This window comes from Apodemus sylvaticus, chromosome 5 (assembly GCF_947179515.1).
Source record: "Apodemus sylvaticus chromosome 5, mApoSyl1.1, whole genome shotgun sequence".
NCBI lineage: Eukaryota > Metazoa > Chordata > Mammalia > Rodentia > Muridae > Apodemus > Apodemus sylvaticus.
The window spans coordinates 114,806,565-114,820,552 of NC_067476.1; the positions used below are offsets into that span (position 1 = coordinate 114,806,565).

Genomic DNA, 13,988 nt, shown 5'->3' on the forward strand with positions numbered 1-13,988 from the left:
CCCAAATGGAGAACAATCATGACTTCTTACCTGCTTGCTTTTAAGTCACGTCAAGATCACAACCTTCCTTCCCTAAGACCCAGGAGAATGTCCTTCCATAAGTTATTTCCTTGGTCACTGAGCACATCTCAACCACAGAGAAGCTCTGGGCCTGCTTCTTACACTCTTCAGGAGTCTTCCATCTTCAACTCAAACCCAGGCAGACTCCTGTGTTTCCTAAACCCTCATCCATATTTTCCTTACTGTCTGAGCTAACACAGCCACCCCTGACCAGGGCCACGCTGGAGGGACAGGCACTCACTGTCAGCCTTACAACACTTAACAGCTGTGACACAAAAAGCACCTGTCTGAGCCTTTTTCATTCACTCTTGGGTTAGCGGCTCCCATCCTGAGCACTCCCTCCCCTGCCCAGGTTCCCAGGAATGATCGCCTCTGCAATGGACTCACCTGTGACCGTGAAGCAGCACCTAGTCTCAGGGTGAGGCCATTTGTAGGAGCAGAGCCCAAGCAGAGAGAACACCTCCTGCGGCTGGGGTTGCTCTATAATACCTTCTGGAGAAAGATGTAACAGGGCTGGCAGGGGAGGGAGCTAGGTGGTAGTGCTGATTCCTCTGGAGACAAGCAGTTGCCTGCTCCCATAGGGGCCCTGGATTGTGAAGAACAGCGAGGAGTTGTCCAATGACATCAGTACTGTCACTAGCTGAAAGGCCCCAACCCCTTCCGCTGGGAGGAAGAGTGATCTCACAGGCATTCCTTGCAAGAGCCGTTCTCAGGATAAGGGCAGCAGGGAAGATTCATATGTGGGCAATACTTACAACATGCAAGAGTAAAATGAGTCCAGGTGGGTACCAGCAATACCCACCATACCCTAACAGGTACTGAGAAACAGCTTAAGACCATTAAGTTACTAAATACTGTATAAAAACTGGCATTTCTGCCTTCTGAGTGTTTAACTTTGAGTCAAATTCACTCTAGACTCTGCACAAACCTGAAATCAAGGAGTCGGTGGTTTACCTTGCTCACCTCTCTTCAAGGCTGAAGACACAGGGATAAGTCTCTGTTCTAAACCTGCAGTCAGTGTGGATTCTAAGAACAGCAAAAGCCTCTCAGAATGGGTTACCCTGGAAGAGTGACAGCCATCAGTGGGAGATGTATCTTAAAACAACAGCACTGATCCCCTCAAATCATGACCAGAACCAAGACAGTGGTCAGCCTGACCGAAGACTGCTTGATGATGCGAATATTTGCCACTACTGGTCTCCTTAGGTGGTGTGGTGGATGGTGACTGACCCATTATGGCTGCAGAGCCAGGTCTTTGTCCCAAAACTCTGGTTACAACATCAATCCCACGTCTGAAAGACTACTGGCTTGGCCATGGTAAAACAGCTGCAAACAGCTGCCCAGCCAGGGCAGGCCTCATGTTTTGAGCATCTGAGTGAAAAGATGGAGACAGACCTGCCTGCCAGTGAAGGCATTGTCATCAACCTGTCAAGAAGCCTCCCTCTTCCTTTCCACCAGCCGGGTGCACAGGCATTCCTGGCCTCTCATAGCTGGCTCCACAGAATCAGGAAAGGGCTGTTCAAACCTGAAAGGGCTGCTCTTCTCGGCTTCCCATGAGACCAAAGGCCAGACCTCGAGAAATTCCTGGAGGTGAGAAAGGCCAGAGCTCCCTCCAAACAGCAGAATCCCTCTCTTCCTAGGCCTTTAGTTCCTTCCAGGGCTGACACCCTTACTCCCTGTGGTCAGGAAGCCCAGAAGCTAGCTCCAGTTCTGTCCCAGCCCTGAGACTGTCTTTCCTGTTGCCCACTGGAAAGGTCCAAGGGAGAGAAGTAGGTACAGGAGAGAAAGGCAGGATCCTGGCTGGACAGCCCACCCGGAGGCAGGTGGACAGTCCCCTTCAATAGCTGATGCTGTTTTCCTTTCCTACCCTGTCTTCCTGGGTGTGTGGTAAGGCCTGGTCACCCCCAACCTCAGCAACCATGAAGGGATAAGGGAGCATTCAGCACCCATAGGGCAGTGAATAGGACAGTGAAGGGATTGTTTCAAAAAAATCCATGATGCCCAGGCCACTGTGAAAACCAACGGTTAGCAGCACTCTCAGGAGCCTCCCCGGGACAGGCCAGTATAGATCCAGGCCTAGAGCCGCTGTAAAATCTGACAAGGAGATGTATAGACCCGGGGCAACACCAAATGTATTACAAAGTTGGAAGGATTATCTAAAAGAGAACTGAGTTGGTCTATAGCATCCCTTCCTCTGACTTATGCTTCCAAAGAGAACAGAGAGGACAACACATCTCTAGGAGTCCTGATGTGCAGGCACAGAGCTGGTGCAAAACCCCCTTTTTGCAAACTAGAAGCAGGAAGTCTGCCCAAGGCAAAGGAAATGCATGCGTGCCCGAGGCCCCAGCTTCCCCTTTGGGATTAGTCTCTATTTCTCTGTACCCCTCACCCCGAGCCCAGAGCACTCACGCTGTGCTTCATAGTATAGAGTGAAAGACTAATTAGTCTGGTCGCCCCGGAGAATCAGCTTTGTGGCAGAGCTGTGATGGAGAGGAGACAGCACCAGGCCCTAAGTATGTGCTTCAGGCCCTCTTAACGACAGGAAGAAGGGCTGATGGCAAACAGGAAGCCCCAGCCCCCATTGCACCACACAAGGAAGGAGATTTGAGCTGTGGGCCTGCCCTGCAGAGATCTACAGTTGACAAGAGAGTCCACACAGTGGTTCACAACTCTGCATGAGTAAATTCAGGTTTTCAGTGCTTCGCCTTTATCTAAATGCCTTGATCAATGGAGGGCCCACTTCCTGGCCAGGCTGTGTCTTTGGGGACCTGCCTACTCTCCTCAGATGACCTCCATCCTTTGCACCCGATACCTGAGATCCCTGGCAGCACCCAACACCACAAGGAGGGCTGGGACTGAGCATCAGTAAAAGTATCCCTTCCAAAGCTTTGCCCTTTTTATTCTTGGAACATTTTAAAATGTGCTTCATTAGGAGAGAGTGTCTTGAAGCTGGGTGGTGGTGGTACACGCCTTTGATCCCAGCACTTGGGAGGCAGAGGCAGGTGGATCTCTATGAGTTCCAGGCCAGCTGGGTGTACAGAGTGAGTTATAGGGCAGCCAGGATGACACAGAGAAACCCTGTCTGGAAGAGAAAAGTAAATAAATAATAAAATAAATGAGGAGAGACCACTTTGAGACTTGGGGGGATCACAAACAGACCTTGGGGTGGGCGCGCATCAGAAGGTAGATACATCCTGGCCATATGTATATAATAAGTTCATACCTATCACACCAGCCAAAATCTGGTCTTGAGAAGGAGAGCATCCAAAGCTTTGTGAATGTTAGAAGAGATAGATTAGAAGTAGAACGGAGGGGGGAAGTTAGTCACTAAGGACAGCATGGGGTGGGGTGTGGAGGCAGCAGGTGGAGAGAGAGAGTGTGCGATTCTGACTGCGAGGGAAATTCTTTGACCCCACACACCACAATAGAAGCATCAGAGAAGAAATGAAGGCCACAAGGTCAGGTGACAGTCCCAGGTCCCGCACAGAGCCCAGTGTTCCTGATGCAGTGCCTGGCTGGGATGGGCTCAGCAAACAGATTAGGCACCAGCCAACAGAGGCTGGGAGTCTTAGTATACGGGAGAGTGGAAGGGTGTGGTCCAGCAATAAAAAAGGCACCCCCATAAGAGCCAGGCCCAGGGCAGAGCAGGGAGAGTCCTGTGCAGGTTGAGCCTTAGCAGTCACACCCACCAATCTGCAATTATAGCAACTTGTTAAGAGAATAGACTATTTTCTTCATCACAGGCTCCACAATCAGTCCCTACCCTACCCCTACTTGCAGATAAAATCCTCCATTACTGACAAAGGCACAGGTCCTATCCAAGCCACTTCGCTCCCATGGGCCACTAGGCAGATGCAGAATTGAGCCACAGCAAAGGGTTGGGCTGGGATTCCCCCAGCAGTTGGGTCTGCAAGGATCAGCTCCTTCCACACCACCTGGGCCTCTGACTCAGGTCCCGCACATTCAGGTCTGAATTCCCCAACACAGCTACTACAGAAGAACTCAGGAAGTAGCTCTGAGGCAACTGCCCCAGACACCTGCTTCCTGCTCCACACCAGTGGGGGGTGGCCAAGTGAGTGACTGGAGCCACCCCGAGACACCAGCACAGTCAGCCTGACCAGAAGACCATCTTGTTTATAGAGGGATATCCCTCAGGCATCTGAAGGCTTTGGGCCTTTTCAATGGATGTTTATAGAAGGAAGCTCAAAGGCCCTTTATGTCCTGTGAGAAAACAACAGCCGTGGTGGGTTCTAAAAATGGCACAGAAGGAAGTACTCTTTCCGAAAAGGTTACATGTGAGTGAAGAGAGTTCAGGTATTGATGTGTATGACGGGGTTGTGTCTAAAGATAGGCATGGCTGTGTGAATGCGTGTAGGGTGTTTTGAGATGTGGAATGAGGGTGGGGGAGCGGTGTGTGGTGTGCGTGTATGGCTATATCTATATAAGGGAGTCAAGGATAATGTGTGTCAAGAGAATGTGTCAATGTGTTTTCTTGACATAACACACTCAACACAGAAGCCTTCTAACAGTGGAATTTCTCCCCCTGGTAAGTACCAATCAGCTCTGCAGTGGACCTCCAGTGTCCTCTAATCCAGTTAAGTCCTGACACTAGCTCCCTGGAGGAAGCATCAGATTCTGTGGATTGGACACTCGAACCCCTAGACCATCCCTCTCTTCACACGCCCATCACAAGACCTAGGTTCTAACCTGTGCTTCTGTCCAGCTGGCTAGCTGCCAGTCAAGACCTTACAACCTCTCAACCAGTTAAGCTTTCTTTGCTGGGCAGCTCAGGGAATTACTTACACTGTTTACTATGAAGCATATCACAGAGGTTGCAAGAGCTGCACAGTGTGAGGTCTAGAAACGTCAATGTCCTCTGTTGGTGCAAGGCCCTGGTAATGCTCTAAATCCTGTCTTTTTGAACATGAAGAGCTCCCTACATAGGTATGCTTGAAGCATCAACAGCTGCGTTGAAATGTAATTGGACAGAGAGGGGATGACCCAAGGCTTACGCACGGGTGAGGAAAGGCAGCGAGGATTCACGCATCTGAGACTCTCAGCTCCAGAGTCCCCTTCCTAGCACATGGGGCAAGAACATTCTGGAACAAGGAGAAGCAGGCTGACCCACCAGAAGACAAGGTAGACAACAGAATTCAGACTGGCTCAAGCAGAGTCTTAGGATGCTGGCCCTCATCCTCCTTTACATACAGACTCTGAAAGGAAGAGCTTGGTCACAGCTCTGTGGCCATGCAAAGGGGCTCTGCCACGGGGAACTTATCTCAGCCTCTTCTTTGAACTAAAATTCAACTGTGATAGAAATGTCACCAGATTTTTCTCAAAGTGGTTAGGGGGTACCAGGGAGACAACACAGAGCCAGGCTGCGGAAAAAAGAAAATACAGTCCAAGCCGGGCAGTGGTGGCGCACGCCTTTAATTCCAGCACGTGGGAGGCAGAGGCAGGCGGATTTCTGAGTTTGAGGCCAGCCTCAAACAAAGTGAGTTCCAGGACAGCCAGGGCTACACAGAGAAACCCTGTCTCGAAAAACCAAAAAATAAATAGATAGATAGATAGATAGATAGATAGATAGATAGATAGATAGATAGATAGATAGATAGATAGAGAGATAGAGAGATAGAGAGATAGAGAGATAGAAAAAGAAAAAGAAAATACATCCAGACCTGCATTTCTCAGAAGCAAGGGCTATTTTAATAGGGTAGTATAGCCGTGTTCCCTGGAAAGACAGCTGAAGCTCCTTCTGACCCAGGACCTGCCCCTACATCTGTTGGGTCCTCCCTGCCCATCTACAGGCCGGTCTCCCAGCTCAGCAGACTTGCCAAAAGCAGGTTAGGAAGGCCTGCCTCTGGTTTCCTCCCATGACAGGTTTCTGTGAGGGCCACATGTCCTGTTTACAGAATGGTTTCCAAGTCACTGGCCACACCGAGACTCAGCTCTGACTTCACATCCGCTTCCTGAAGGGAACCCCCACGAGCCTTCCTTTTTTGGTGCTGTAAGCTGAGAATCTGAACTTTGTATACTGGAATCTTGGGGCTTCCTCTACTTCTTACCTGAGATCAGGGTTGGAAATCAAAAGGCAAGATGTCTGACTTCCTTGCTCCCCAGAACCCACAGGGTCTTTGGACTAGAAGCAAGGGTCTCCAGGCGATCAGCTACACCTGGGTGTCTTTTCCACCTCTTTTGACATAATGTCCAACCATCAAAGGAGGAAAATTCAGTATCATCCAGACAATCTCCCAGCACCAGAAGAAACTGCATATCTGGGGGTTTCTGGGGGTTTCCATAGCATTTCAAGGGAATTCCTCCACAGCACCATAGCCACGCCTGCTCAGCCTGTCCTGCCCTAGCTGACTGGCCCTACAAGGAAAACCAGTACCAAGAAAAACTGAGTCCCTTCAAGGTCCTCCAGGCTGTGTGTATAGAATCTGCTTCATGTTCCCTAAGTGCCTGGGGTTTGAAGGGCAGCTCCCACTAGGCAAATGAAAAAGGCAGAGCCTGGTCCAGAGCCTCCCAGAGGCTTCCCAGCTCTACCTCGGATCCAGGCACTGAACACCCATAGGCCCAGCAGGACTTCTCTTTAGCAAGGATCTTAAAGCTTTCATTATAGAACATGGCACCCTGCAAAAGCACGCTGACCTGTTCAGCGACCCTGGAATACCTGAACAGATGCACAAGACCTGGCTTCCTAGTCCTGAGCACAGGACCACAGCTTTTGGATCGCCGCCACCTCAGTTTCAATTCAAAGAACACGCTTATTTACTGGACCTGCCCTTAGATGTCCCTCCACGTGCACAACAGAGTGATTCTCACCTTAAATGTCCCCATAGTCAAGAAGATCCAAGACAGAACTTCATAAAGAGGGTACCTATTATCTTCTGCTATTACTTAACTTCTCAGAAGACCTGAAGCTTCATGGACCCGACCACACACACACACACACACATACACACACACACACACAAACCACTTTGCCTCAGGCCATCTTGTAAACAAAGTGTCAACACACATAGCTATGGTCACCATAAGGGGCGCTCAGCAAATCCTGGTCGGCCACAGGGTTCTGGGACACACATACACACACACACACACACAAAATTCTTAAAATAGAAAAGTTGAGAGTCCATATTTAAAAAAGCTAACCTAACAACTCATAACTGAACTCACATAACTCACCAAAAGACAGCTACTAACTCACCTTCCCAAACTCACCACCCACACAGATGGTCCTTGGGTGAGATGGTTCACCAGCAAGGGGCTGAGGCCTAGAAACCAGAAGCCATCAAACCCAGCCATAATCAGCTTCTAGCCAGCAGGGCTGAACACCTCCATCCCAACCATCCGCCTCCCTCTGGCTAGGCCGAGATGGAGGTGGGAGCTCAACACCTGTCCTGGGGCAGGGAGAACGGCCAGGGCCCTGTGGCCTGGCATAAAATAAACCACAAACATCAAATACCACACTTCTCGCCCAAAGCTTTCCTTTTTTAATGTACAAAAGAACATACACATTTTATGCGCTTTTTTTTTAAAATACAAATAAGCAAAAAGTATAGCCATAAAATGACAAATATAGAATGATCATGCTTATATAGGGGCTTTCTAGGATAGGCAAATTCATAAAGACAATAGAACAGCAGTATCCAGGGCTGGGGAGAGGAGGGAGTAGGAAGGACTGTTACAGGGTGCACAGTATCTGTTCAGAGTGACCTTGACTCTGGAAATACAGAGTGGCGATGGTCCTACAAGCTTGCAAGTAAGGTTGCTGACACTGAACTGTACACTTAAAATGATCCAAGAAATAGTTTTTAAGGTATTCAGCAGGGCATAAAAAATGTAAGTTATTACATGTAGAGGAGAAAAAGAGATGAGACTCAGAATCTCCCCAAATTCTGCCACCTAGAGATATAGGCCATCAGCTCATGGCCCCCATCCTTGTAGACATGCATCTAAATGCATGGAATGTTTCCCAAAAGTAGCCCCCTGCCCGGTAGCTTCCTTCTGAGAAGTACAAGGTATCTGTCAATGTTTACAGACGCCGCATCTGTAACCTTTCAAAGCCATGTGATATCCCAAGCCATAATTAACTAACTGGAGATTGTAAGCATTGTAAACAATGGCTCCAGGGACATCCCCAAGCACTTGTCAAATTATATCCTCAGTGGAGCACTGAGTCAGGGGCTCCCTCAGGAAGGCTGTCCAACGAGCGGAGGGGACAATCTACTCTCGGGACTGAATTCCCTCTCACCAGCACTCTGCTCTCTAGCTCTGCTCTCTACGTCTGTCTGTCTCAGACTCCACTTGGGTTCCTAACAAATTGCACGGTGCTCAGAACGTTAGACTGTCTTTCCCACAGAAGCCATCCTAACCTCTATTCCCAGGGCTTCCCTGAGGACACACCCTCATGAGCCGTGAAAAGCAGGCAACTGGGACCTAACAAGGCAGGCAGGGTCACCCTGGTTTAATGTCCCCTGAACTTCTTATCCAGCAGGAGACCTGGCACCTCTCTGAGGGAGCCCAGGGATGCATTTTTTGCTTATTTGTTTTGTTTTTGTTTTTGTTTTTTGCATGCGTTTGAAAAGCTTTTTGTTGTTCAAGATTTCAGCCTGGAGTAGACATTTAAGTATTTCCTTAAAATGCAAATAGACCCTTCCTAATGAAACCAAGGGCGAAAAGGGACCCAGGGAACCACCCTGCCTTTGAGATGAGGAGATAAGGCTCAGAAAGATTAAACATAAATGTCTCAGTAACCACCCTAGAGACCCAGGACTGTCTCAAAGGGTGATTCAACCAAATCAGAGCAAAATTTGGACACCTAGTGCAATCCTTATCCTCCTTTGCTGGGGCATAAAATTGAAATCGAGATCACTGGGGTCATATCCCAGCTCAGCTGTGGCCAGAGGGTTCACACAACTCATGTCCTGCCAACGCAGTGTTCAGTGACATCATGCTGATAGCTAAAAAAACAAAAACAAAAACAAAACCAGCAACAACAGGAATCTTTATACTACAGAAACAGGTGAACAACCCAACCTAAGGCTTCCCCAATACCACCCTTCTGAGAGCCAGCTGTTATAATACCACAGTGTATCGGATCACTGGTTACAACCTAGCTATGCACTCTTGAGCTGCTGACCTCCGTTTTCTCACCTAACAGTCTCTCTTTTCAAATCCAGTTCTCCACGTTCCATCATAATACACACTCTCAGATCTATCACGCCCTTCCACGTATTAACCAAAGAACCAGAAAATGTCTTCCTGAACACAGAGACAAGAAGCCAAGTTCAAGCGCAAAAGGAATGGGGATGTGAGACAGGAAGGGAACCAGAGCGCCGTCTCATCGGTTAAGAGCACTGGCTGCTCTCGAGACCAGGTTTAGTTCCTAGCACCTACATGGCAGTTCACAGCCATCTGTCACTCCAGTTCCAGGGCATCCAATGCCCTCATCTGACCTCTGCGGGTGCCAAGCACTCACAGGGTACACGTATCATACATTTATCTGTCTTCATACAATAAATCTTTAAAAGGGAGAGTCATTCCTGTGAGCAGTTGGAAAACAGTGTCCCAAGAAGGAACTTTAGAGACAGAACAGAGCATATCCCAAAATAATCCCTTCAGAGTGAGGGAACTGGGGTGTATTTATATAATTTCTTCCATCACTGGCTGGTAAAAGCCAACAATACATAAGGAGGGCACTGACCAGTCTACTACATGACCTATACCCTACAAAAAGGAGAAAAAAAAAAGATAAAAAGGAAGACAGACTCCAAACCCATTATACCTATAGAGGGGAACAGTTAACCAAACAGAACTGAGTGCCAACCATTGGTAAGACCACATAGTGATGGAATATGCCTTCTTTGCCAATCACTTTGGGTTGATATAGCCAAAGAAAGCCCAGGGGATCTTTCTGTCAACTGTTAGAGAGAAGTTGGGGATGGGGGTATAGAGGACTTGGAAGTCATTAGAGTCAGCCAAATGCCTTTCACTCTCTGGTTTAGCCACAGTTGCCCTGAGGAGGAGTCCACAGGAGCCCCACACTATTAGCCCAAACAACCGCATCGAGTTGTGTTTATAGGCTTGGTGTCTCCATCCAGAGAGGTTCAGCAGTGACCCACTCAATGGAATCTAAGCATACCCATGTTTACTGTACCTACTGCTCCATCTACCACACCACACCCATGTCCCCTGTGGAAACACAGAAGCAAACTTGCAGGCTGAAGTGGGGACTTTAAAAAATTCTTCTGGGAGTTAGCCAAGCAGTGGTGGCACATGCCTTTAGCCTTTAATCCTAGCACTTGGGAGACAAAGGCAGAAGATCTCTGTGAGTTCAAGGCTAACCTGATCTACACAGTGAGTTCCAGGACAGCCAAGACTACACAGAAAAACCCTGTCTCCAAAAAAAAAAAAAAAAAAAAAATCCCTTTGGGAAGCAGGGAGGTGTTTATATGGGGCAGTGGGTCACTGGGGTAAATAAATGAACCACACTGTGAAGGGGTCAAGGATAGTGGTAAGCGGTGTGAAGGACTGTCACCCTGGCATCATAAGCACCCTGGAGCCGCTCTCAGCAGGCTTGAGATCTCTAAGACTTGAGATCAGAGATCGGGACATTTTTTTATTCCAAGCACACAAGACTTGAGCAGTTCTTCACTGAAGGAGAGGAACTGCTTGGGCGGGCCCTAAGGCTGTTCTTTGGACCCTTCCCCCACACCCCCTCAGCCGTTCCTTAGGACTCTGGCAGCTACAGAGTCCTCACTATCTGCTTCATCTCCTCCTAAGCTGTGAGGCACTTCCTCTCTAAGAATCCCAAAGAGGATAATCAGCTCAGGCTCTCCCGTGATTGGACAGAAGATCTCCTTTCTGGCAAGCGAGAGTCCTGCCCAAGAGAGAAGCAGAGCTGTCAAAAGTACAGCCCTGAGACACCTCTAGCTGGGATCCTTAGCCAGACGAGAAGCCTGGTTGCGAGGCACCAGGGAAGAAGTCAAAGGGAAACCAGTCAGCCTCTGAGATGTTGCAAATGGACCCTAACACCTGAAAGAGGAGGAAAACTGAAATCTATTGCCCTCCCCCTAAAAAACCACAAAAATAGAGAGAAGCGGGCACCTCTAAAGAGAAGACACAGTGAGCTGGAGAGAGGTATGCTGTGGAAATCAGAGCCTGGAGTCATCGCCCTCAGAGAAGGTGGGAGGGGAGAGGTGATGGCTGTAGAAACCAAGGGTGCAAGAACAGAGCATGCGCTGACCAACCTGGCCCATCGCATGGATGCTGGTGTAGGGATCTTGGATACCCTGGTCTCCTTTTAGCTGGGTTTCTCAAGTCTACCCTCATCATTTGTGCTTGAACCCCATGTTTTGCTGTGTTTCTGCAGTACTCCATCTCTGCTCTTCTATTTGTTAAAGAAGGAATAGGCGTGGCTTCCCACGAGCCCCGCCCCAACACAGGCAAATACCAAATACTACCAGTCCACACCTTCAAGTGGCCCCTTCCGTACTGGGGCAAGAAGCATGCTTCTTTGCAAACAAAGGTCATCTCTCTCTCCCCCATCATTTGACGCACCTCTCTACCTTCCCGAATCCCGCTGGACTGCGCAGGTCCCAGGAATCAGGCTTTAGTCCGAAGGAGGACCAGCCCATGCTCAACAGCCCTACTCTATCTAGGCTCTCGGAGCTCAAACAAGCATCGCTCAGGAAGATACCACAGTTAGTCCCCTAGGACAGAAAGGGAGAATGAGAACAAGGAAAGGAAGAGGGGGCACTCTTCTCAAATCCAGTATAGCTTAGTCACAGAGGTTTCTTTAACCCCCAGACTACCTGTAGGAAAAGCTTCCACTTAATAAGCGTGGATTGAAAGTATGACAAATCAACCTCAGGTTCATCATTCACGTGCTCTTCAAAAATATCCCCTGGCTGAATCTGCTGTTTCTGAGAACCGTGACCCTAATTTTTTCTTCCCACTGTCGCAGGGACAGAGCCCGCTCCGACAAATTTGTCCAGCGCTTCCTCTTACAGGAATCCTCCACTTGTGGAGTGCTTACTGTAACCCTGGCCCCTGCTCTCAGGAAGAATCGTTTCTAATGCCCTGGTTTCTAGACTCTTGGGAATAAAGCGCGCGCAGCGTTGAGAAGCCTCGTGCTGAGCCTACCACTGAAGCACAGCAGCTCTGTCCAGTGGCTGGTCCAGACCTGTCCCTGTCGGGATACCACCAATCTGCTGCCTCCCGGGAGCACTCGGAGATAAAGCCGGGTGCAGAGTAAGCACTCTATATATACAGGAGTGGCCAGGCCGTCTTTTGAAAGCACCTGCCTAGCTCGGCCTCCAGAGACCTCAGGCACCAGCTCCGGAAGGGACAAGAAACCCGGGAGGGGGAAGTGAGCCGAGCACCGCGCGCTCTTAAACTCTGAAACCCAAAGGGGACTGGGCCGACTCCATGGTCCTCGCCCTGGGAGCCAGAGGGCGCACTACAGTCCGACCCCTCCCCTAAGCTCCCCAGTCCTGCACCTGCTATCTGGCTTCACCTCTCTAGGGAGTATGGGGACACCCTGCTCCGGAGATGGGGGCACTTTCCTGCCACTGAACTTAGTGTCGACCTCAGAAAAGATTTTAAGGGGTCAGAGCCATAACGTGAGCTCCAGGCCACAACTTTCTACCCGGGGAAAACCAGTGGACTGGGGCGCCCGCCTGCACCGCTTCTGGGGCAGCCCGCATACCTAAGCCCACCTTGCAGCTTGGGAGAGAGGTGGCCAGCGGGGACAAGGAAGACTCAGGGGCCGGGCCAGGCTGGCCACGGGCCGCTGAGGGAAAACTTTAGGCTGGGTAGATGGGGACAGGACCACCGGCACCTTGCGCCCGCATCCCGCGCCAGTACCCAGCTTCTCCAGCCCCGCGCCCTGGTGTCTTGCCTGAGTCCCGGATCATCTGCAACCGCTCTCGCCACAGGGGTTGGAAAGTGGGGGGCGCCGCTGCGGGGGTGGGGGTGCTCCAGCGTGCTTGGCCAGTGATCCGCGGGACCCGCTCGCTTGGGCCGGCCTGGGCGGCGACAGTGCGGCTGAGGGCGGGCGCCCCGCCCACCTGGCCCCTCCGCCCCGCCTCCCCAAGCTCTGCCTTTATCTGCCGATCCTTGACCAACCCACCCGCCACCCTGCAGTTCTCTCCCCACCCCTCCTCTCTTGCCTTTCTTCACTCCTCTCCCTCCCCTCTAGGGGGCGGAGCTTCTCCCCTCCCTTCAAGACAGACAATGCTGTGGCTTCGCGTCTCCTCCTCCCTCCATCTCTACCCGTCCCCCCCCCCCCCCCCCAGCTCCCCTCCAGCTCGCGCGGGCTGCCAGCGATTCTTCTCGGCGGGCCAGGGTGGATGAGGAGGAGGCGGAGAGCGCGGGTGGAGGGAATAAGGTGCTGCCTCTCACCCCATCGCGCCTGCCCTCTCCAAGCCTCGCGGAGATTTGGCCCAAGCTCTTCAGTTCGCCTGGCACTGTGACAATCACTCCCAGGGAGCAGCCCACCTAGAGAATGCAGATTTCCTAGCAGAAGATATGCACTTGGTTGAGTGGGGTGTGTGCGTGGGGGTGGAGTGTGGTTCGTTCTAACACCCATGTTTGTTCCCAAAAGGGTTTGAGTTGCCAAAGGGCTAAGTGGGCCCCTTCGACTTCGCAGACCGGCAGACGTGACAGCAATGTGAAGGAAGTCAAGTTTCTTTGTCCATCCCTCACCTCCTCCTCTTCTCCATCCTTAGACCTCCGGGGAACTCGAGTGCAGAGGAAAGAGCATCCAGCTACGATTTCTGTAACCTCTGACCATAATTCTTCGTTCATTCATGTCCGACCTTGCTGTCGGTCTGCAAACCAAAGGGGTAGGAAACCTAACTGTTAAAGAAAGGGCGGCCAAGCCCTCAAAGTGCATCCCATCTGCCTGGAAGCCAGATATG

General features: G+C 50.5%; 1 protein-coding gene across 4 annotated transcripts in view; it reads right to left on the reverse strand.

Moving 5' to 3' along the window:
* The window catches only part of Rassf2 (Ras association domain family member 2), a 45,132-nt gene that overhangs the window by 26,269 nt on the left and 4,875 nt on the right, over nt 1–13,988 (reverse strand). Inside the window, exons 1-2 of one of the 4 annotated variants that reach the window (XM_052183689.1) lie at nt 2,470–2,613; nt 448–646 (exon numbers count right to left, since the gene is read on the reverse strand). The exons of 1 other annotated variant lie outside the window; for it this stretch is intronic. The gene's annotated coding sequence lies outside the window, so the exon portion shown is untranslated. Of the gene's footprint in view, nt 1–447; nt 647–2,469; nt 2,614–12,967; nt 13,117–13,988 lie in introns of those variants that run through there. 2 more of the 4 variants (XM_052183686.1, XM_052183688.1) reach the window with 2 other exon arrangements.